Source organism: Triturus cristatus, chromosome 4_1 (genome assembly GCF_964204655.1).
Source record: "Triturus cristatus chromosome 4_1, aTriCri1.1, whole genome shotgun sequence".
Lineage (NCBI taxonomy): Eukaryota > Metazoa > Chordata > Amphibia > Caudata > Salamandridae > Triturus > Triturus cristatus.
The window spans coordinates 728,809,601-728,831,925 of record NC_140585.1 but is presented as its reverse complement, the minus strand read 5'-3'; positions in this window follow the sequence as shown (position 1 = coordinate 728,831,925).

Below are 22,325 nucleotides of genomic sequence, written 5' to 3'. Positions count from 1 at the left end.
AGACGCCACCAAAGTTCGACCAGAGAGTGTCCATGATTGTCGGGGAACAGACTTAGTGGCACCGGGGCTGAGAGGGGATGCTGTCTGCGATGATGCCGGTACGCGGATATGAACTCAGCCATTGCAAAATGAAGAGTCTGTGACCTACTGGACCGCAGTGTAGGCTGGAGACAGCGGTCAGCAGTGGCCCACAGCCACGTGTCGTTGGCTGGCGAAGCACAGAGTTAGTGACACAAGGGCAGTTGTCGGTAGGGGTCGATCACCTCCGTAACGATGACCTTGTTTCCTCCAGACTGCAACACGTCATCCTCTTACGCCTCTCCATGCGTGCGATGACATTTATTCTGCATTTTGAATAACCGATGTTCAGTTCCAAATCTGTGACCCACTTGTGCGCAGCGTAGGCCAAGGGCAGTAGTCCGCGTAGGGCCACAGACATGTGTGGTTGTGATGCCATGCACAGACCTGTTGGCACCACATCGAAGTGAGTATAGTGACTTGTCCTATGCCTTAAATGGTGTTCACTGCCATGGTGTAATCAAGACTCAGTTCCAAGTGTGTGACCTACCTGACCGTGGTGTAGGCCTGAGGCAGCGGTCAGCACGGGCCATTCACCGAGTGTCGCCGGCATAGGTTGGATGGCCCCACCGGCCTGCGTAGCTCAGGTTCAGTGGCACCAGGTGTCGCCGGCTGGCGTTGAACAGGTTTAGTGGCACCAGGGGTTGCCGGCTGGCGTTGAACAGGGTTAGTGGCACCAGGTGTCGCCGTCTGGCGTTGAACAGGGTTAGTGGCACCAGGTGAAGCCGGCTGGCGTTGAACAGGGTTATTGGCACCACTTGTCGCAAGAAGCCCAACTGGAACTATGCCTCACTGATTGTGTGGGGCCTGGTGCTGTTGCCCCTGGCCCGGATTTGGGGTCACTACCATTCATGACTCAGGACACAGTTTCACACATGGGAACTACTGGGCCGAGGAGTAGGCCTGAGGCGGCAGTAGAGTACGTCAACGAAAAAGGACTAAATCAGGCCCATGTCGTGGGGACCGTGATGGTCTGAGGAGGCTGCCAAGGTCGCGGGACTCGGGCCTGGAGCTTGTGCCGGAACATGGTGGGCCCTCCTTAACACACGCCGGTGTCAGCAGGTGATCAGTGAGGCCTGGCTGCGCAGGGGCGGGCCTGACGGGTTCGTGGTCCAGCGTGCCGGGGTCTGGCAGCTGCACAGCCTCTCGGGCAACTTCACTCACGAGGACGGCGTCGGCCTTGTGGCGTGGTGAATGGCGCCACCCTGGCAGGGATGTTGGGCTTTCCGGAAGAGGACCACGCCCAGGTCTACGTGCTTCTTATTCACACACCTACGCTGGCGTGGCATACGCCGGGCCATCCCACTCCAGTCACGCTTAGGGGGGGCGTAACAGGCAAGATTTCCGCGAGGTCCCCCACTGGCTGTTGTGACATGGTTGCGTCCACTGTCCACTACACTCCATTCACCAGAGGTGTATGTCGCCATGGATATGGGTGTGTGCTGCATACTGCGGTCTGTCCAGCACATCTCCGCCACTCTTGGCATTGTGTACTTTCCCAATCATGGTACTATTGCATCCTTCACACATGCCTGTTTGCCACCTCTCCCCACATTCGGCTGTTGTGTGGCTGAGGTGCCATGCCGTTGATGGCTCATGTTCACGGCTTGGCCAGGTAACCATTGTGAGTTGGTTTGTCGTGTCTGGTGCGTGGGCATGTTGTTGTGCATGTTGGTTGTGATTTTGTGATGTGTGCATTGCCAGAGTTGTGATTTGCATGGTTGTGGAGTTGAGGTGTGTGCGGTGTTCATTTGGAACTTGCCAAGGGGCTGTGCATTTCCCTTGGCGCCATCCTGGGGACACTGGCTGCTGATGGACTGTTGGAGGATGGAGGGATCATGCACACTGGCTGTGTATTTGAAGGCAACATTGTTGGAGGTTCCACGGTGTTCTGTTGTTGACTGCACATTGGGGTGGGACGTGTGCTTTCTGTTGTGGTGATTGTGTGCTGTGTCACCAGGGGGCACAGGTGGGACATGTGTGCTGTGGATTGCCCCCAACACGTGCATGCAACCTGCTATGGCGTATGGTCCTTGCTTGGTCTCCAGTGTGACCTGCGCATTGTGTTGGACGTATGGGGACTGGGGTACCAGGGTGATGGTGATGTCCAGGACAGATGTGAGGGACTTGGATGTTGCTGGCAGTGAGACTCCTCTGACTGTGGTGGGTGTTGGTTGGGGGGTGCCAGGGGCCAACAGGTGCAGCTAAGCCAGCAGCTTGGTGTGGGGTGGGATGTTGGTAGTCCGCTGTGTTGCTGCCGTAGGCCTGTTGGGCGATGATGGTCAGGATGCGTGGGATGGTTGGCCCTTTCAGCAGGTGGTGGACGGTGGCATTGTCAGAGGTTGGGTCTGTGCAGCTGGTACGCTTCCTGGGGGTCCACTGTCTTTGTGCTGTGGCTGTGGTGGTCTGGGGGGGGGGTGTCCCGGGTGTGGGTTGTGGTCCTGGGGTGGTGTCGGTGGGTGTTGTGGCCCTCTTGGGTGTCCGGGCTGCATGATGGGTGGCTCCATGGCATCTGTTGGCCTTCCGATGTGGCCCTGGGCTGTGCTCCCTTTTGTTGTGCAGGCTGCCGTCCGACATTACACCAGGTCAGAGCAGGTGTAGATTTCCTGGTGCTAACGCGCCTTATCGCCTGTTTTGTGTTTTTATCGCAGTTCTGTCTGGTCGTTGAGAATGTTGAGGTGTGATGTTGTCGTGGCTTTTGGCACGGGAACGCCCACTCTACATCTCATTAGCGATAGTTGCGGGGGGCCTCTGTGGAGATTTTGTTTGCGGCTGCTATCGTAGGTAAACTAGTGCTGTGGGCTGTTAACACCAGCTTGTGAATGAGACGATAGATTTATCGCAACTTTGGCTGCGATAAAGTGCCGTTGACTCGGCGATAGTTTCTTGAGAATATGCCCCTAAGCCTTTTATTACTATGAAGTACATTTGCTAAACTGCATACTCTCATTTATATCTGGTACAATATAGACAACAAATATATAAACTATTGCTTTTAAAGACAATTTTCCAAATCCAATATCAATTAGCACAAATAATAACCTAAACACTAACTATAAATACTGATTGTTTCAATCCTGTCCACTTTCTGTTCACATCTTCCCAATACGCCGAATAATGTATTCAAAACTTTTGCTTGGTAAAAATCCAATATGAATTTGTTAATTGGTGTTGACATCTTCCCAATAGGCCGAATGATGTATTCAAAACGTTTGCTTGGTAAAAATCCAATATAAATGTGTTAATTGGTGTTGACATCTTCCCAATAGGCCGAATAATGTATTCAAAACTTTAGATTAAAAAATAACAAATATGAATTACAAAATTCATAAGGTAATATCGGTTTAAATTCCAAGTGGGCATCATTGCAATGTGGGGCGTGGCTTAGCAGCCGACGGGCATGGACGCGTGAGCGAAGAGCTCCGCATCCCGCCCGGCTAAAATCCTGTGACGTGTGGTGCCCCCGGCGCTCCGGAGCTCCTGGAGGGCTCCCCCCGCATGGTCTGTGCCTCTGGAACGGACCGATCGCCAGGTTCGCGGCGCCGCGGACGGGCGCCGCGACTACAAACGCGGTGGAGGCGGGTGGCTGCCGGCCATCTTGGGCGGCCTATGAGGAGACGGGCGGCCGCGGCCCACAGTGCGTTGGAGGCCGCCCGGAAGTGCGGGGAACCCAGCGGGCGCAGCCGGAAGTGCCGGTCGCCCGCTGGTGGATGACGGAGAGAAGAGGTGGGCGCCCGCGGCGGGAGGCTCGAAGTTGCGGATCCCTGACCGGCGCTGCCACCGAGGGTTGCACAGTGGTGGAGCGGCGCACAGGAGAGAGGAGCTGGGCCTGCGGTGGCGGCGAGGCCCCCTGGCGCAGGAGAGGAGACAGCGGACAGCGGACCCAACGCGGCTGGTAGGCGGGCGGGGCCGCGGGGAAGGCGACTGGCCCTGCGAGAGACATTGAGGTGGAGAGCTATCTGGCCCGGGGCTGCGAGCCTAGGACCCGGCGGAATTCGCGACCGCTGGTGTGCGGTGGGGGCCTGGAACATCGTGGTGCCCTGAGGAGGACGGCGGGGACGCCTCAGCGGGGGAGCTGACCGGAAGCGGTGCGGAGAGGGTCCCCTCAGAGGACGTGGAGAACGCGGGGCCTGGGTGCTGACAGTTACCCCGTGGACTAGGCCTCGTGCCGGCCTACAAGTGTCAGGCGCAGAAACATGGGCAAGCCGCGTCCCAGGCTGGGAGGACACCCGGCGGATCCGACGGGGGACACTGTCGCAGGCCGGGAGGGTGGACCGAGCGCGGACGCGGCAGTGGGCCTCCAGCAGCGGCAGCTGGACCAAATCCTCCAGGCCATAGCAGACACGAAGTCGGCGTTGCAGGCGGGCATTGCCCAGGTGTCCACAGATCTGGGGCTGCTTCGGGCGGACCACAGGAAGCTGGTGGATAGGGTCACGAACACGGAGGACAGGTTGGACTCGATGGCCCCAGCCCAGAAGGTGACGGAGGGCCAGACGGCAGACCTCCTGCGGAGGGTCGTGGTCCTGGAAAAAAGGGCCGAGGACGCGGAAGGGCGTAACCGCCGCAATAACATTCGAGTGGTGGGTCTGCCAGAAAAGATTGAAGGGGGTGACATGCTGGCCTTCTTGGAGACCTGGTTGCAGGAGGTGGTGGTGCCGGAGGGGCTCACGCGGTTCTACACCTTGGAGAGGGCGCATAGGGTGCCTGCTCGGCCCCCGGATCCGGGCCGTCCGCCCCGGCCGGTGGTGGCCCGCCTGCTGCACTACAGGGACCGAGACATCATTCTACAGAGGGCTCGGACGCAGGGCCCCTTCCAGGTCCAGAATGTCCCGGTTTCCATTTACCCGGACTACCCCATGGAGGTCCAGCGCAGACGCTCCTACTTTCAGGCGGTTAAGAAGGCACTGCGGGACGAGGGGCTGCAGTACTCCTTGTTGTTCCCGGCACGCCTACGAGTGGTGCTGGATGGAGCGACATCGTTCTTCACTGACCCCGCAGCGGCCTGGAGCTGGCTGGAGGCAACCAGGACCCGTGCGGTGGCGCATTCGGATGGAGGGAGACCGTTGGGGGCACTGGCAAAGCCCCGTCATAGCAGACGCAACAAAGCGCGGCAGGCGGGGGTCTGGTCGCCTGGTGCCTCCCAAACGGTGTTGGAGCGGCGGGCTGCTCTGCAAGCGGTCTCTGCGATCTCCGGGGCGGTGACCTCCCAGCTCAGCGAAGCATCGGGCTCCCGGAGGGGCACTGAGGACTCCCAATCTGATGGCGCTGAAGAGGAGGCGGAGGTGTTACCTGATGTTACCCCCGGGACTGCTGATGAGTTGCTGGACGCTTGAAGGTTTGGGGCGCTTTCGGGCCTCGGCCGGGAGGGCATGGACAGTGTGGAGCTGAGATGCATTGAGAGTGAGGCCTGACGGGGTCATGCGGGGTTGGGGGGTGAACTGCTCTGGGATGGGGCTTGGTAGCTGGTCGTGAGGGGTTTGGAGGGGAGAGTGGGGGGGGCCTGAACGGAGCGGAGCGCTGGGGGGAAGACCGGTTGAGACTGGGCAAGGATGCTTGGATGAGGACTGTTGTCAAGCCCGTCTGGCAGTGAGCCACCACCTCAACCTCACGGACGAAGTGAGACTCTGGTGGCTACCGGAGAGTTTGGTTGCTGTTGGGGGTAGTATTTGGATGGGTACCTGCAGTTTAGCACCTGTTCTGGGGAGGGGAGGGAGTTCGGGGAGTTGGGTAGTTGTGAGATTCATGGGGTTTGTCAGTGTGCCTCGGGTGACCCGCAAGGGGTGGTTGGTTCAACGATGGGATGGGGAGCCCCTCTGAATTGCGATTTATGACTTGGAATGTGAGAGGGCTCACCTCTATGGTGAAGAGGCATAAAGTCCACGCGTACTTAGTGCGGAGAGGGATTCAGGTGGCATTCCTCCAGGAAACCCATTTGGACAGAGAAGAGGGGAAGGCGTTGCATAGACGCTGGAGGGGCCAACGGTATTACACAACATTCTCGAAGTTTGCCCGGGGTGCCCTGATTTGGGTGAGGGCGGGAGTCCCTTTTCAGCTTCTCAGGACGATAGTGGACCCGGAGGGCAGGTTTGTGGCAGTGCAGGGGCGGCTGGATGGGAGGGATATAGCTTTGTGTAGTGTGTATGCCCCCAATGTAGACCAGGCCGCTTTCTTTTCCAGACTGTCGGGTCAGCTGGCGGAGTATTTGACAGGGGCGGTGGTGTTGGGTGGGGATTTCAACTCAGTGTTGGATGTAGAGTTGGACAGGTCCCATCCGCCCCTTGCACAGTCAGTGGTTTGTCGGGTGGCCAAAAGCAGGCGGGCCTGGCAAGATACTTGGGGCTTGGTGGACACATGGCGTACCCATCACCCGCACGACAGGGACTACTCATTCTATTCGGCTCCTCATGAGTTGCACGTCAGACTGGATGGCATATTGTGCACACCGGATGTTCAGCCTTTGATGCGGCATAGTGAATATTTAGCCAGGACCATATCGGACCATAACCCATGCGTGGGGATGCTGCAATGGTCCAGGCAGAGGCAAGCGATCCCTACTTGGCGCCTTAACCCCTTGCTGCTAGAGGACCCGGTGTTCCGGGCTGAGATTAGCGACTGTATAACACAGTATTTTGGGCATAACTCAGGGACGGCGGCGAACCGAGCAACGGAATGGGATGCGTTTAAGGCGGTCGTCCGGGGGGCTTGCATATCATCCACGATCGGGGTGCGGAGGGCCTTATTAAAAGGGGTGGACGGAGCGGAGGCACAGTTGCGGGAGGTGGAGCGGGTGCATCAGGAAGGGGACGGTGAAGTAGCTGGGGTTGTAGAGGCGCGGGAGCGCGTGGCGGTCTGCATGGAACAGCTTCGTTGTTACGATCATAGAGCTTATCTGGTGCGAGCGCATGCGGAAAGGGATAAGGTGGGATCCCTCCTGGCGTGGTTGGCGAACCCGACGGCGCGCGGTGACCCTATACTCACTCTGGTAGAGGAAGGGGGGTCCCGGTCTATTCCCAGGTGGGGATAAATACGCGGTTCGCCAGCTATTATGCTGGGTTATATGATAGTACTATGGAGCGGGAACCGGAGGGCCTTGTTGATTTTCTGTTGGCAGCCCGCCTGCCTCGACTGGACCCGGACGTTGGAAAGGGCCTTGGGGCGCGATTTCGCTGAGCGAAATCCGAGTGGCAATTAGGCATATGGCTCGTCGAAAGACCCCGGGAGCGGATGGCTTGCCTGTCGAGTTTTATGCGGCCTACCCAGATCTGTTGGCACAGCAGCTGCAGGCCCTGTATAGCGAGGCATGGGGGTTGGGGCAGTTGCCAGCCTCTGCTCGGGAGGCGATCGTGATACCTTTACTGAAACCCGGTGGGGAAGCGGGTGCGCGCACAGCATACCGCCCGCTCTCTATGCTGACGGTGGACTACAAGATTCTGAGTAGAATTTTGGCGTCGCGCCTTTTGACCCACATGACTGCCTTGATCCACCCGGATCAGGCGGGCTTCATTCCTCGGTGCAGCACAGCCACCTCCATTCGACGGTTGCTGCGGGTGATGGAACTGGACCGGGATGAATACCCGGAGGCCTGCACATTGTCGGTCGACTTAGAAAAGGCCTTCGATAGTGTGGAGTGGCCATATTTGTATCGAGTGCTGCGGGAGTTCGGCTTGGGGGAGGACTTTGTACGTTGGACCGCCTTGTTGTATAGCGGGGCCACGGCCCGGGTGAAGACGGGGACTACCATCTCGGCCTCCTACCATGTGCGGAGGGGGACGAGGCAGGGCTGTTCCCTATCCCCCTTGTTGTTCGCGCTGGCAGTTGAACCGCTGGCCGCTCACGCCCGACAGGGGGGTGCTTATTCCGGAGTCTCTCTGAGGGGGGACGCCCACTACATCTCCCTGTATGCAGACGACCTGCTGTTGTTTTTGAGGGACGCGACTGATGCGTTACGGGGAGCGGTCGCCCTGTTGAAGGAGTTCGGTCGCATGTCTGGACTGAAGGTCAATTGGGGTAAGACGTGTTTGTTTCCGTTGTCGCAGGGCGGCGGGACACCGCAGACGGCGGGAAGTATCCGCTGGGAGGGCAGCTGCTTGCGCTACCTGGGGGTTAACATTTATCATACCCAGGCAGATTTGTTGGAGGGGAATGTTGGCAGGGCGCTTCGGGGACTGCGGGGTAGTATGGGATTTTGGAGTACACTCCCGCTCTCATGTGCCGGGAGGGTGGCGTTGCTGAAAATGGTGGCGCTGCCACGCCTTCTTTATTTTTTCCGCACACTTCCTATATGGATCCCGGCGTCGTATTTCGCGCGATTACGGGCACTTTCGACAGGTTTCATTTGGGGGTCGGGACGGCGGTGGGTGGCGCTGGCCACGTTGCGGCGGCCACGAGCGGAGGGGGGCCTGGCAGCCCCCGACTTTGAATGGTACTATTTGGCGGCCCAGCTTCAGTGGCTCACGCAGGCGGTGGCCCGGGAGTATAGAGGCCCAGAGGGCCCACAGGACAGGTTGATCCCACGGCATGTGCTGGCCTTTATGGTTCTCCAGCAGCGACTGGATTTGACTCAGCTGACCCTGGAGGAGCGCACCCTCCGGCAGTGCTGGAATGGGTGCCAGAGGCGGGCAGCTATAGTCCGCCCGTACGCTCCGGAAATCCCCCTTGGGATGTGTACAGCGCTCCCACATGGGGGTGATTGGTCGGGGCTAGCGAATTGGGAGGAGCTGGGAGTACAAATGGTAGGGGACCTATTCCGGGACGGTGTGTTATTGCCCTTCCAGGACTTACAGGACGCCTACGGGCTCCCGCAGGGGGATTTTCTGCTCCATGCGGCATTGGTGGCGAGCATCCAGAAGCATTGGAATATGGGGCTGTCGGAACCCCCGACCGCGGCGGGTTGTCAATATGTCGTGATGGCGGCTGGGACGACCAAAGCCATTACATGCCTATACCGCAGATTGTCGACAGAGGGCTTGCAACCTCTGGCCGCTCTGCGGGAAAAGTGGGAAACGGACCTCGGGAAATCGATACCGGAGACCACGTGGTCCACGCTGGTGCGGAGGGCCTGGAGGGGAACTCGGAACGCACGGTTCCAGTTAGTTCAGTTTTTCACGTTACATAGGGCGTATATGACGCCGGCCAAGGTCTTGCAATACTTTGGTGGAACACAATCTCCATGCCCTCGGTGTGGGGGAGAGGGGGCAGATTTTCGCCACATGTTTTGGGCCTGTCCGCAGTTGGGCGATTATTGGGTTGAGGTAGTGGACTGCCTGAATCAGGTGACAGACCGCTCTATCACTCCAGAGATGGGGACTTGCTTGTTGCTATGGTTTCCCCACACCCGCCGTACGAAGGTCACTAGCGGGTTCTATGATCTGGGGCTGATATTAGCTAAGAGAGAATTGACCCTGCACTGGAAATCCAGGGGGGGGCCTAGCTACGTGCGGTGGAGGGCAGCACTAGTGAGATGGGCGGGGGGCGGAGGGTACGCTCCGGGTGCAGGTGGCACTGAGGAGAGACGATGAGAAAGCGTTAGCGACGGCCAGGGCATGGGAAGCGTTGGTAGTTGAGCTCCAGGGGCTGATATCTGAGGTGCGGGAAGGAGGGAGCACTTCGGATCGGCAAGAGGTGAGGGGAACTGGGGAATGAGATGAGATGGAAATGAAGGAGGTCCCCAGGCATATACCGGAGGCCTGGACAAGAGGGATGATTTGCTTACGCAGAGAAGGGGTGAGCAACTGTAAATGAGCTCCTTGGAAGGGGGAGCACATCGGGGGAGAAGTAGGGGGCAGAGGCGCACTGACATGGGGGTGGGGGGGAGGGGACGAGTTGGGGTTGGGAGGGAAGATACTCTTAATGAACACGGGGACCCGTGATGTAATGAACAGTCATTGTTGATTTGGAAAATAATAAAAAATGTTTCAACAAAAAAAAATCATTTCAATGTGTCCATCCTTTATTACACTTCAAATACACAGTATGGTGTCCAGATGTTGTAGTAGGTTCATCATGGAAAATAATAGCAACTGCTATAAATATTCTTCCTGAAATAGATATTTGATTAGCAACACATTTTTTTATTTTGGTCTCCAATTTTCTTTCATTTGCTCTACGACGGTGAAACATTAAAATGAGATATTTTCCAGATTTTTTATATATAATTTAGACAACATCTCTGATTTACAATGTGAACATTTCATATCCTGATTGGCTTTTTTTACTAATTTGTTAAAAGGTACTGATTTGCAATCTGGTATCGTTAAGTATATGAATCGTTCTGTGTCTATTTCAGTGCTGGAAGTAAATGAACACTCTTCACATTTATGATCCCATCTGTAACTTACTCCAAATAAGTATTCAATCTGTATTCCTTCATGTTCTAATACTCCAAGCATAAACATTAGAAATTCATGAGCATCTTGTTGAACATTAAGAGTAAATGTCAAAGAACCAGTACATATATCCAAAAGATATCGAACACCAGAAGCAATATGGATTTTATTTCTGTCAGTTACCAATTGTTTAAATACATGACGTAATAAAGAACAAAATCTTTTTTCATGATATCCGATAATTTCACAATGAAGCTCTTCTAGATTAAACACAACATTCAAAATCACATTAGCATAGCAGTTGATACCTGAACTCTTTTCCAACTCGTATCCTACAATCTCAACAACAGTTTCCATTTTCATTTTCTTTACATCTTCATGATTCTCTTCAATGGTTTTCTTTTTTTGAACCTCAATTGAATGCTTGACATATTTCCGTTTTGGACACACTACACGTTTTCATATATGGGATATTCACCTAAATGAGGAGTATAAAGTCTTCTGAAACGATTGTAGTCTCTTACACAATTTGCATCTGCACTAACCTATTTCTCATCAAAATCATTCAAATACAAACCAGATAATCTTCTTACTCAAGACAATGCAACGTATGCCATTCCCTCTTTGAACACTGTACTTCCAATATTTACAAAAGCACTGTCTATACTTAAACCTTGAGATTTACATATAGTTACTGTATATGCTAAAGACAAAGGAAACTGTTTGTTGTGAACATACATGCCTTTTACAAGCAAAAAACGTACAACACCCAATCTATCGTACCTTTTTAATCTGATCAAATTTCATCTTCAAAAATTCAATTCCATCTTTGTTCTGAAAGCTTACAAAATCAACAACTTTTCCCATTGCTCCATTTTCTAAACCTTCTTCTACATTCAAACTACATAGTGAAATTACCCAACAGTTTATACATACATGTAAAGTCTTTTCTAAGTCTGCAGCCTTAGATACAGACATTTCCAAAGAATCCAATTTTGACTTTAGTTTCTCTGTGAGAAGAATAGTCACTCCTTGATGTTCAATTTTATCAATAGCTTCAATTTCCACTGTTTGTTGGTTTTCCAGTTTTATAAGTTCTTGATTAAATGTAGAACACTCTTGCAGTGTAGGCATTAAGCAAACTATAGACTTCTTTTCTCCAAGCTTATTGTACATTATTTCGGCTGTGTTTCCAGTTGTAAACAATTTCCTCAGTAGCCGACTTTCTAAAGCTTGTTTACCATCTTTCGTCAAGACACTTGGGGGCATATTATCAAGGACGTCGTTACAATTATCGCCGGTTTAGCGGCAAAAAACTGCTGCTAAAGCGGCGATAATGGGCTTGATAATATACCCTGGAGAAATCCAATAGAAGCTCATGTTCACACCAGAATATGGACTTCTATTGGAATTCTCCAGGGCATATTATCAAGCCCATTATGCCGCTTTAGCGGCAGTTTTCTGCTGCTAAACGGCAATATTTTTTAACGCAGTCCTTGATAATATGCCCCAAATTCTTATATCTTGAATATTTCCATAATGTTCATCACTTGCTTGTCGCATATTCCTAATAAGTTCTTTATATTCAAAATGAGACCAAATGTTCACATTTCCAATAATTCCCAAAGATTTTCTAGTATCTTCATGAACAAGTGTTTTAAAAACAGGTTGCCCTTGTACATGAGTAAGTTGTAGTGGATCGCCGAATATAATTACATGTTTTCCTCCAAACAAAACATCGTAATCTGTTTTTAAAATCTGTTGCATTCTCCAGTGTACAAAGGCAAGCATTAAGTTTGAAACCATGCTTACCTCATCAATTATTAGAAGTTTCATTTTCTTCAGTACTCTTGAAACTTCCTAAGAAGTTTCTCCAGATAGCTTGTGATATTCCAATTTATTTTCATGTTCAACTGGTAGCATGAGTAATCGATGTAAAGTAATCCCTTTAATGTTGTGTGCTGCTAATCCAGTTGGATCTTTTACAACACAAGATAAATGTGATCATGTAGTTTTGTATAGATAACTAGTCAAAACTTTAATTAAGAAACTTTTTCCGGTTCCGGCTTGACCACTGATGTACATTAGAATAGGTTTAAACGAGGAGCATTGGCATTCTTTTTTTCATTTTGCAAACCATGTTGTATCTGTTCTGTCACTTGTAGATATATTTCTTTTTTTCCAATGTTTAGTTGTTCTTCTAACTTTTCCAACAGAATAATATCCTGTTGTGCTTGTTGCATTGCAGTTTCTACTTCATTCATGGCTATTGCGGCTTCATTTTGAACAATTGGTTGTCCTAGTGTATCTTGACTTAGTGGACACGAACTTGGACTATCTTGAAAACTGTCTCTAGCTGTTTCAGCTGCAATAGTAGTTTCTTGTTCAATCTCATCATTTAACATTTGTAGATAAGTTGGGAAGATTGTGCATTGAATGCTATCTTTACATGCATTAAAAGAATGTTCATAGCAGTCAAAATCTCCAAGTAATTCCGCTTCTCTACGCCAAGGCTTGAACAGTTGCAGAAGTGCTAAATAGAAAAAATCCTTCTTATCTGGACTTTCACAACTGAGTTTTTGGTGGTTAATAAGATTTCCTTTGGCATGTTTGACCAATCATCCATCCAATTACTGCATATTTTTCTTCATTTATATTTTCTGTAATGTTTCTTTTAAAGCTATAATGTTGAAGTATTTCATGGAGACATATGTTTTCCAGATATGCACTCCTTTTGGGATAGTAAGTGTCCAACATATTAGTTTTAACAATATCTGTACTTTCTGGTTCATTCAGTGCCAAGTATTTGATTCTTGTAATGTTTTCATTGCTCTATTTCGTGTGCAGGCAAGACCTAAACTTACCCAAAGATTCCTCTTGACTTTGAATATAAACTGAAAGAACTCAACCGATCCGACCATTCATAGGATCCAATCTCTCGGTGGGAAAGAATTTTCAAGTAAAGCTGTATAATTTCTTGCTAAGACTCTTTTCCTGTGAAATTTCTTCCCACATTTCTTTCATCTGTCTTTTCAGATTTAGTCATATATGATATAACATAGCGAGCAACAGCAATCAAATTATCTATAACATACTGAATATCCATGTTTGCATTCTACATTGTCAAAATCACTGGATTATAGTCGTTAATATATTGTATTCTAAGGAGATTTCAGAGTTCTTGTATGATTACTGCTGACATAAAACTATTTACTCTTCCTTTTGAAATTATTGGGCGTGGAAATCCAAAGCGACACTTTGTATAAAATTTTCCATTAGACTTGCATTTTCGTTGACAGTATTTGCCACATTGCATTGGAACCGTACAACTTTCGGTCTCAAGGTGTTTTCTCCTCCTCTTGGAATGGCACAGGTAACATACTGTTCAATGAAAGACAAAACACTCATCAGTATCAGTTCCAAATTTTGGACCATTCTTGATCCATAATAGCATATGTATATGAGGAGCACCTCTGGCTTGGTACTCTTTTCACCAAAAGAAATCAGTTACCTCTCCAAGAGGTGGACTTTTTTTATTGCAGATAAAAGACATCATAACTTGAAACCTATGATTAAAATATCTGCAGACATTTACAGGATCCAAGGAAGATTGTTCTACAGGTGTCTTCAATTCAATATTTTTTACATTTGAATTTGCTTCTCATAGAAATTCAAGTAAATCGTCTGACACATATTCAGCACTGCTAAGTGTCACAAACCATGTAGGGGTACCTAGGTTTCTTAACATACATTTAAGTTCTCCATGACAAAGATACTTATTTGAAAAGTTTTATAGAGTTGAGATGAGTTTAAAGCATTTATAGAGCGCACGTTCACCTGGCGGTTTCATGGCGCTGTAGTGTACAGAACCCAGAGAACAAGAAGATCAGGGGGGAGGCAGAACAAGACAGTTACAGTGGGAAGGCTTGTGCGAAGAGAAAAGTTTTTAGCGCCTTTCGGAAGAGTGAGTATTGAGTAGAAGATCTGAGGTGGGCGGGGAGAGAATTCCAAAAAGACCCAAATGGGTATCAGAGCGCTGTACAGAGTAGTCTTCGCCATTATACAAAACATAATAAAGGAGGTAAGTGAGAGTACAAACTGTGGGAAAACATTCAAGAGTAACGAGTAGGGTGTATCAGAGGCGTCATATAGCACTCAGAGTAAAACATCATACAATAGAAGGAACCAAGATGTGCGATGAGCATCAAGAAATATTAACAAAAGGGGATCAAGCAAAAATCAACAAATAATGCAGGTAAAGGAGCTATCGAGGACTGGGACAAAACTAATGCAAAAAGAAGGCAAAAAACCTATAGAACATCAGTGAGAATAAGACAAGAATTTGGTTATTAACAAAACACCCGAACATGATCAGTATGATTAAAGTTCGTTCATTAGTAGTCTTTTGACCAGTTTTTTAAAGGAAGTAGTAGAAGGATTTGATCTGATCTCGGATGGTAAAGAGTTCCAGATTCTAGGAGCAAGACCGGTGAACGCACGGTTGTACGATCTTTTCTTTTTGAATCTTGGCGATTTCAAGAGAAGTGTGGATGTACTTCTGAGGGTCCTGCTAGAGCCCGATAGCTCAAGATTATTTGTTAGGTAGTATGTGGTATTGTGGTGTATGGCTTTATGAGTCAGACAAGCAATCTTGAGTCAGGTTCTGGCTTCCATAGACAACCAGTTTAGCTGCAGCAGGTCGGGTGAAATGTGATCAAATTTCCTAGATCCCGTTAAAAGCCTGGCTGAAGCATTCAAGGTAGCTCTGAGTGGGGCTAAGCTGGCTTTGGGAAGTCCTGCTAGGGTCACCAATCCATATTCCAATCTAGGGATAATCAGGGATTGTACCGCCGGCCTGAGGTCTTTGGGGAGGAGGAGTGGTTTGATTCTCTTCAGCGTGTTGAGTTGGAAATTGGATTCCCTAGTAGTAGCGCTGATATGTGCTTGCATATTTAGATGTTTATCCAATGTGACACCTAAAGATTTGGCAGAGTTTACAACATGAGGTGTGCAGTTCGAGCAGTTAGTTGTTTAATCCAGTCAAGGGTAGGAGCTGAGTGATTAGGTGGGGTGATCAAAAGAAATCCCGTTTTGAGAGTATTTAGTAAGAGATGGTTTTGGGCTAGCCATTGTTGAGTTTGTGCAAGTGCAGCATTTAAAGTTTTTATGTCCTCCTGTGATGAGATCTTCAGGTACAATTGAGCATGTCATCCGCATACATGTGGTATTGAATATTGGCTCTGTTCAGAATGACTGCAAGTTGCTCCATAAATAGATTGTAGAGAGTAGGCAATAGCGTCGAGCCTTGGGGGACTACAGTTAAGACCGGGGTACTGGAAGCTAGGGCATGATTAACTTTGATCCTTTGCGTGTGGTTGTGAAGGAAGAAGGCAAACCAATTTAGTACTGGGCCTGACAATCCCATCCTATTTTGTAGGAGATCAATCAAGTTTTCATGTTTGATGGTATCGAAGGCTGAGGACAGGTCTAGAAGGATCAGAAGACAAGGGACAATTTGGTCAAGGGCTCTCACGGCGTCATCAACGATGTGCGTTAGTGCCATTTCAGTGCTGTGTCCTGCTCTGAATCCTGACTGGTGAGGATCCAGGAGATGATATTTCTCAATATGTTTGCAGAGCTGGGAATGAATGCATTTTTCCAACACTTTCGCTAGAGTCATGCTGCTGGTGATAGGTCAGAAGTTGTTAGGATCTGATAGGTCTGCATTGGGCTTCTTAGGAATGAAAGTAACTTGCCCAACTTTTAGGCAGTCCGGGATCTTTCCCTGTATGAGGGATTCATGAATGATCTTGGACAAAAGAGGGAGAACGGCTGAGATTAAATCTTTATAGAGAAGGGCGGGAAGTGGATCTCCAAAGTGGTTGGAGGGTTTGATGGATGACATGTTGCAAATTATCTCAGTGTAGTCTGGTAGGAGAAAACTGCTCCAAGCAGTGTTGTTTTTGAGAGAGCTGCCCAAAGGCCGGTGGTAAATTGTCAAGGATTCAGCCCCCTCCCCTGATTCTGCGGGTGGTATTTTGGATAATAAAGTTGGGGCGGTGGGTAATAGCTCCAGTTTTATTTTCGTTGTTTTTTCAGAGAAGTGAGTTGTAAAATCATCACTACTAGGGAGCAGGGATAGTGGAGCAGAGCTCTGGTTAGAGGATTGGATAGATTGTTCCTTAATGAGTCCGAAGAGTTTTTTGGTCTATTTTTAGCTCCATTCAGTTGAGATCTGAAGTGGTCGATTTTTGCCAAGCGTATGTGTTTGTTGTAAACACTTCTCAACTTTCTCAATTGAGAGAGTGCTGTAGTGGAAGGCGAGTTTCTCCAGAGTCTCTCAGAGAGTCTTAGATTGCGCCGTTCATCATTTAGGGCCCCATTAAACCATGGTTTAGAGAGTTTGACTGGGATCCTTTTGAGCTGTTTCAGAGCAACAGAGTCAAGAATGTTAGAAAAAGTGCTAAAGTAGTGCTCAGAAAGATAGTCAAGGTTGGTCAAATTAGAGGGGGGCTGTAGTTTATTTTTGGTGATTGAGGTTAACAAGTTAATGTCAAGGTCCCTCATATTGCGGGTCATTTTTTTCACTCTAAGGGGTTGCCCCTGTCGATCCAGTCCCTTGTCTAAGATGAGGAAGGGAATTTGAAAGTGATCGGACAAGTCACAGGGTAGGATTTCCCCTAATTGTATGAAGTTGTCTTTGGCAATGATGAGGTCTAGAGTGGCCCCTTTATTGTGAGTAAGGCCTTTACAGAGCTGTGAGAAGGTGAGGTCAGAGAGGAAGGTCTTAAAGGAATGGACAATTGGATCATTTGTGTCATTTCAATGAAGGTTGAAGTCTCCGAGGAATTTGTGGCAGAGTTGGTCCGAGCTCGAGCTGATGACCTCCATAATTTGCTCGGTGAAGACTAGATTGTCACCAGGAGGGTGATATATAGAGTGCAGCACACAAATCTTCTTGCCTTTGTTCCAGATTTCAGAGATTAGCTGTTCACACGTGGATAAGACCGTACAAGAGGATTGTTTTATTGTGAGGTTGGAGCGATGAATGCAGGCAATGCCCCAGCCTGTTTTTTCCAAGCAATCACTTCTGAGAATAGAATAGTCAGGAGGGATTAAGATATCAAGAATTGGGGAGGAAGTATTAGTGAGCCAGGTTTCAGTGATGATCAGAAGGTCCAAATTATGCGCAATGATGAGATCAGAAATATCAGCTGCATGCTTCACAGCTGATCTACAATTGAGTAGCATCGCGTTGATGTGCCAGTTGGAAGTGACCACTTCTTGAGTTGAGGTGATATCAATACTCATCGGTACCACATTGACACGCCATCAAATTTATTAACTGAGATTCTGACTGTTCACCTCTTTGTTGAACTTTATCCATGAATTCCTTTGCAGAAACATGTGGAAGATAAACGCCTGTTTTTAATATATGGATCACTGCATATGCATATGATAGGACAGACAAATCACTTTCAAAGAGAAGATGAAATGTATATGGAATACACTGTTGAAATCTTGGATCATCTGAGCACAATCTTGTCGAATGGTATTCTGAAGCTGAAACCTGTACTGCTCATTCATCATATAGCCCACCTTCTCCAGTGGGGAACAGCTGTGGAAAACAACGTGCTTCTAAATGTTTTTCACATACGCTCATAGGAGTTCCCTTCGCTTTCTTCATTTGAAATAACTCAATATTGTTTCCTATCACTTCTTTTGACTGTAGAGGATGTATACTGTAATGTTCATAAATCACTTCACTCCTAGACTTGTCCAATTTTTCCATTTGGCCACTTGAAATTTCAGTTTCATCTTCTAAACATATTTCCTGTTCAACGCTAACATTCTTATAATAAATATTATTCTGCACCAGATAAAATTTAGCCTTCTGAAGTTTGTTAACATCAACAAACTCTTGCCATATTTTTTGACTCTTTGTTGGTACACCATTAACTAGAATAACTACAGGCTGACTTTCCTCCTTCTCTATACCAACAGTTTCAATATTTTTCTTAAATCTAAAGGTAGATACACAACTTTTCCTTTCAGACCTCTTTGTAAATCTGTTGGAGGCAGCTTACCTGTTTTAGGCTCCATACGAACTATAGCCTGAAACGGGTACACAGATTGAATAAGAATGGACTCATATGTATTTAAATCTGCCAGTTCCAGAGGAACAGCTATCAACTCTAAGTTGGTATGTACAGCTTCAGCTGGCATTTTGTTCTCTTCTAATTTGTTGTAACAATATTTACAAATACGTTGATCAGTAGCCAACTCAAAACGACCTTCCACCAACAAATATGCACCAAATTGCTCCTACTTATCATTGTTTTCCTTTTTACTTTTTGAATATAGATCAACATTCCTAGCTGGACTTCTATAGTGTGTAAATCGACAACAAATACAAACATAGTTTGGTTTTTCAGATTAAACTATCTTAAACGTTGTCATTTCTTCTGCAAACATGTCAGTACTAATATCTTCCACCTGTTCTTCAACACCTACACTTATCAAGCTCTCACGTTCTCTACACTCCTCTTGTGAACCAAAGAAATGAAACTGTATATTATCACAAACATTTCTTACATCTGATACTGAACCATGCAAAAGAGCTGTGTTCGTTTCACTTAGACATAATGCAGGACTTTTTACATAGTAGAGTCTCCTTACTAACTTCCGCATTTCTGAGTGGCAAACTGCTAACATTCTTAAATGACGGAAAGTACTTTGACATACTTTTGTTGAAAGACAAGCCAGAGAATGACCCTGCAATTTAGTATATTTTCTTACTTTACATGGATCTAGTCCTTGTAACATCTTAATCTTCTGTTTAAGACTTTTTTTGGACAAATTCTCATATAAAAACTGGTAATATATCAATAGATTCCTGTTGAATACTACAAATACCGCTATAATTCCACTCATATACCGGTGCTGGTGTACGCCTCCCTTGAACTTCTTCAACTATTACTTCTTACACATTCTTAAAAACCATCTTTCTTTTGAAATTGCACAACCATCTTTCACTTCATAACATAACTGCATGAACTAATATATTTTGTTGAAAATAGCTTTCTTCATTAAAGAAAGTGCTAGAAGTGTGCTTCCATTCACCAGTAACAATTTAGCAAAAGTTACTTCTATTAACCAGTCTTTTTCTTTTGCTTTTCTCCTTCATAAACTGCATTGTTTTATTCAATGGTTTCATTCTCTTCAATACCAAAAAAAATACTTTTCGTTTCAATTCAAAAGCAGTATCTACTACACTTTCAATCTGTTGCTTTTTCTTGTAAGCTGCTGATCTTCTTTTATATGTTTTACAATCTTTCAATACATTTTGTAGTACTCTAATTTTATACATTCTCTTTCTAATGTCTTTATATTCTTTTATCCTTCTTTCAACATGGATTGTTTTCCCATAACATGATTTTTCATTAATATGTCCTTTTTTCGTTTCCTTCCGATTGGTTGTAGAACTTTTCTGTCTCTTTTCCACATTTTGAAAATTCATTACATTTTTTAAAAGTCTTTTAACAAATTCTTTAGTTCTCTTACCAGAAGACTTTTTCTTCAATGGGACATTTTGAACTTCATCTAATTTCTGCTTTTCTCTCTACTTTAAATAGTACTGGGTTTTTCTTGTCTTCTCTTTTGATCTTTTCTTGCCATACTCAATCTTTCTTACTAATAATGGTGAATATCTGAAAAAAAAGAAAAGTTTGAAAAGTTGCTCAAAATAATTTTATTATATTAAATATATACAAATATTCTCATCTATAAATGACCAAATACTTTCAATTGCATTGCAAAGCTATGTCAGACACTGCACAATTCTTTAATTTAGAATACATCACAACCGCTGCAACAGAATGAGAGAGCAGAACTAAAGGATTTCTCTACTACTACCCAAACCAATCATGTTCACATGTATAATATATTAGATAATAGATGTATAAGTAGACCCATACGTCATTCACAACACCATAAAGTTCCTTAAACTTCATGGACTGTTGTTTCCAATTCAAAATAACACCTAAAGTGTTGAGCTTACCCAAATATAAAACTGCAACCGTTCACATGTCTCTGTTGTAAGTCTCACCATATTCCTGAAAGCATCCATACATGTGTCTGTACCTTTTGCTTGCGACACCATATATAAAACAAATATACAAATAGTTCTATACCTGTAGGTTTTTCACAGACTCATACAAAGTACCCTAATCACTAAACCATCTGCCAACATGTCTTTAACCTTACCTTTTACTAGTACTAGCATATATAAGAGAAACATACAAATAGAGGTAAACCTGTGTTTTATACACCTAGTATTTTCAAATGCATAGCACATATCAGAATTTGTGTGCAAGTATACATCTATGTGTATGCTTCTTTTATATATGGTGGCACTAGCAAAAGGTACAGACACATGCATGCATGGTTTCAGGAAGATGGTGAGACTTACAGCAAAGTCATTTGGAGGGTTCATCTTTGTTTTTGGCTATACTCAATACCTAACTAGTAGTAGCATGGTGAAGCAGCAGCAGCAGAAAAATGATGTTTAAGATATGTTGGCTGAGGAATTAATGATCAGACTACTTTGTATGAGTCTGAGGAAAGGTTCATTTGAAGTACGCCACATAAATCTGAGTGTCTGTTTGAAATGTGAAGTGCAGTCTGTCTAGTTTTAAGGTCTTCATGGTCTTGTGATTGAGGCATATGTGTACTTGCACATGTATTGTGATATCGGTTATGTATCTGAAGATGCTAGATGTATAATACACAGGTATACATTTATTTGAATGAAGTACACTATAAATGTAGTTGTCTGTTTGAAATGTGAAGTGCAGTCTCTTAAGTTTTAAGGTCTCCATGGTGTTCTGACTGAAGTATGTCTCTGTTTACACATGTATTCTGATATGTGATATCCATCTGAAGATGCTAGACACGTAAAACACAGGTATTTATCCATGTATATGCTTCTTTTATATATGGTGTCACTAGAAAAAGGTACAGACACATGCATGCATGCTTTTAGAAATATGGGGAGACTTACAGCAGAGACATGTGATGGGTTGCTGCTTTTTCATTGCTATGCTCAATACATGAGTAGTAGTAGAATGATGAAGCAGCAGCAGAAGAAATATGATGTTTAAGACATGTTAGGTAAGAAATTGGTGATTATGGTACTTTGTAAGGGTCTGTGGAAACGTTCACTTGAAGTATGCCACATAAATCTAGGTGTCAGTTTGAAATGTGAAGTGCAGTCTGTCAAGTTTTAATATGTGGATGATCTTGTGATGGAAGTATATCTCTACTTGCACATGTATTCTGATACATGTTACTCTACTTGCGGGGTTGTGTCTAGCGAAATATAAAACAGCAACCCATCACATGTCTCAGCTGTAAGTCTCGCCATCTTCCTGAAAGCATGCATGCATATGTCTGTACCTTTTGCTAGCAGCATCATCTTTAAAAGAAATATGCAAATAGATGTATACCTGTGTTTTATACATCTAGCATCTTCAGAAGCATAACACATATCAGAATACATGTGCAAGTAGAGACATATCTCAGTCACAATACCATAAAGGCCTTAAAACCTGACAGACTGCACTTCACATTTCAAGCAGACACTGAAAATTATACGGTATATTTAAAGTGTACCTTTCCACAGACTCATACAAAGTAGCCTAATCACTAATCCCTCTCCTAACATGTCTTAAACCTCACGTTTGTGCAGCACCTCACCATACTGCAACTACTTAGACTGTTAGGCCTAGCCAAATATAAAGCAGCAACCCATCACATGTCTCAGCTGTAAGTCTCACCATATTCCTGAAAGCATGCATGCATATGTCTGTACCTTTTGCTAGTGACACCATATATAAAAAAAAGCACAAAAGTACATGTATA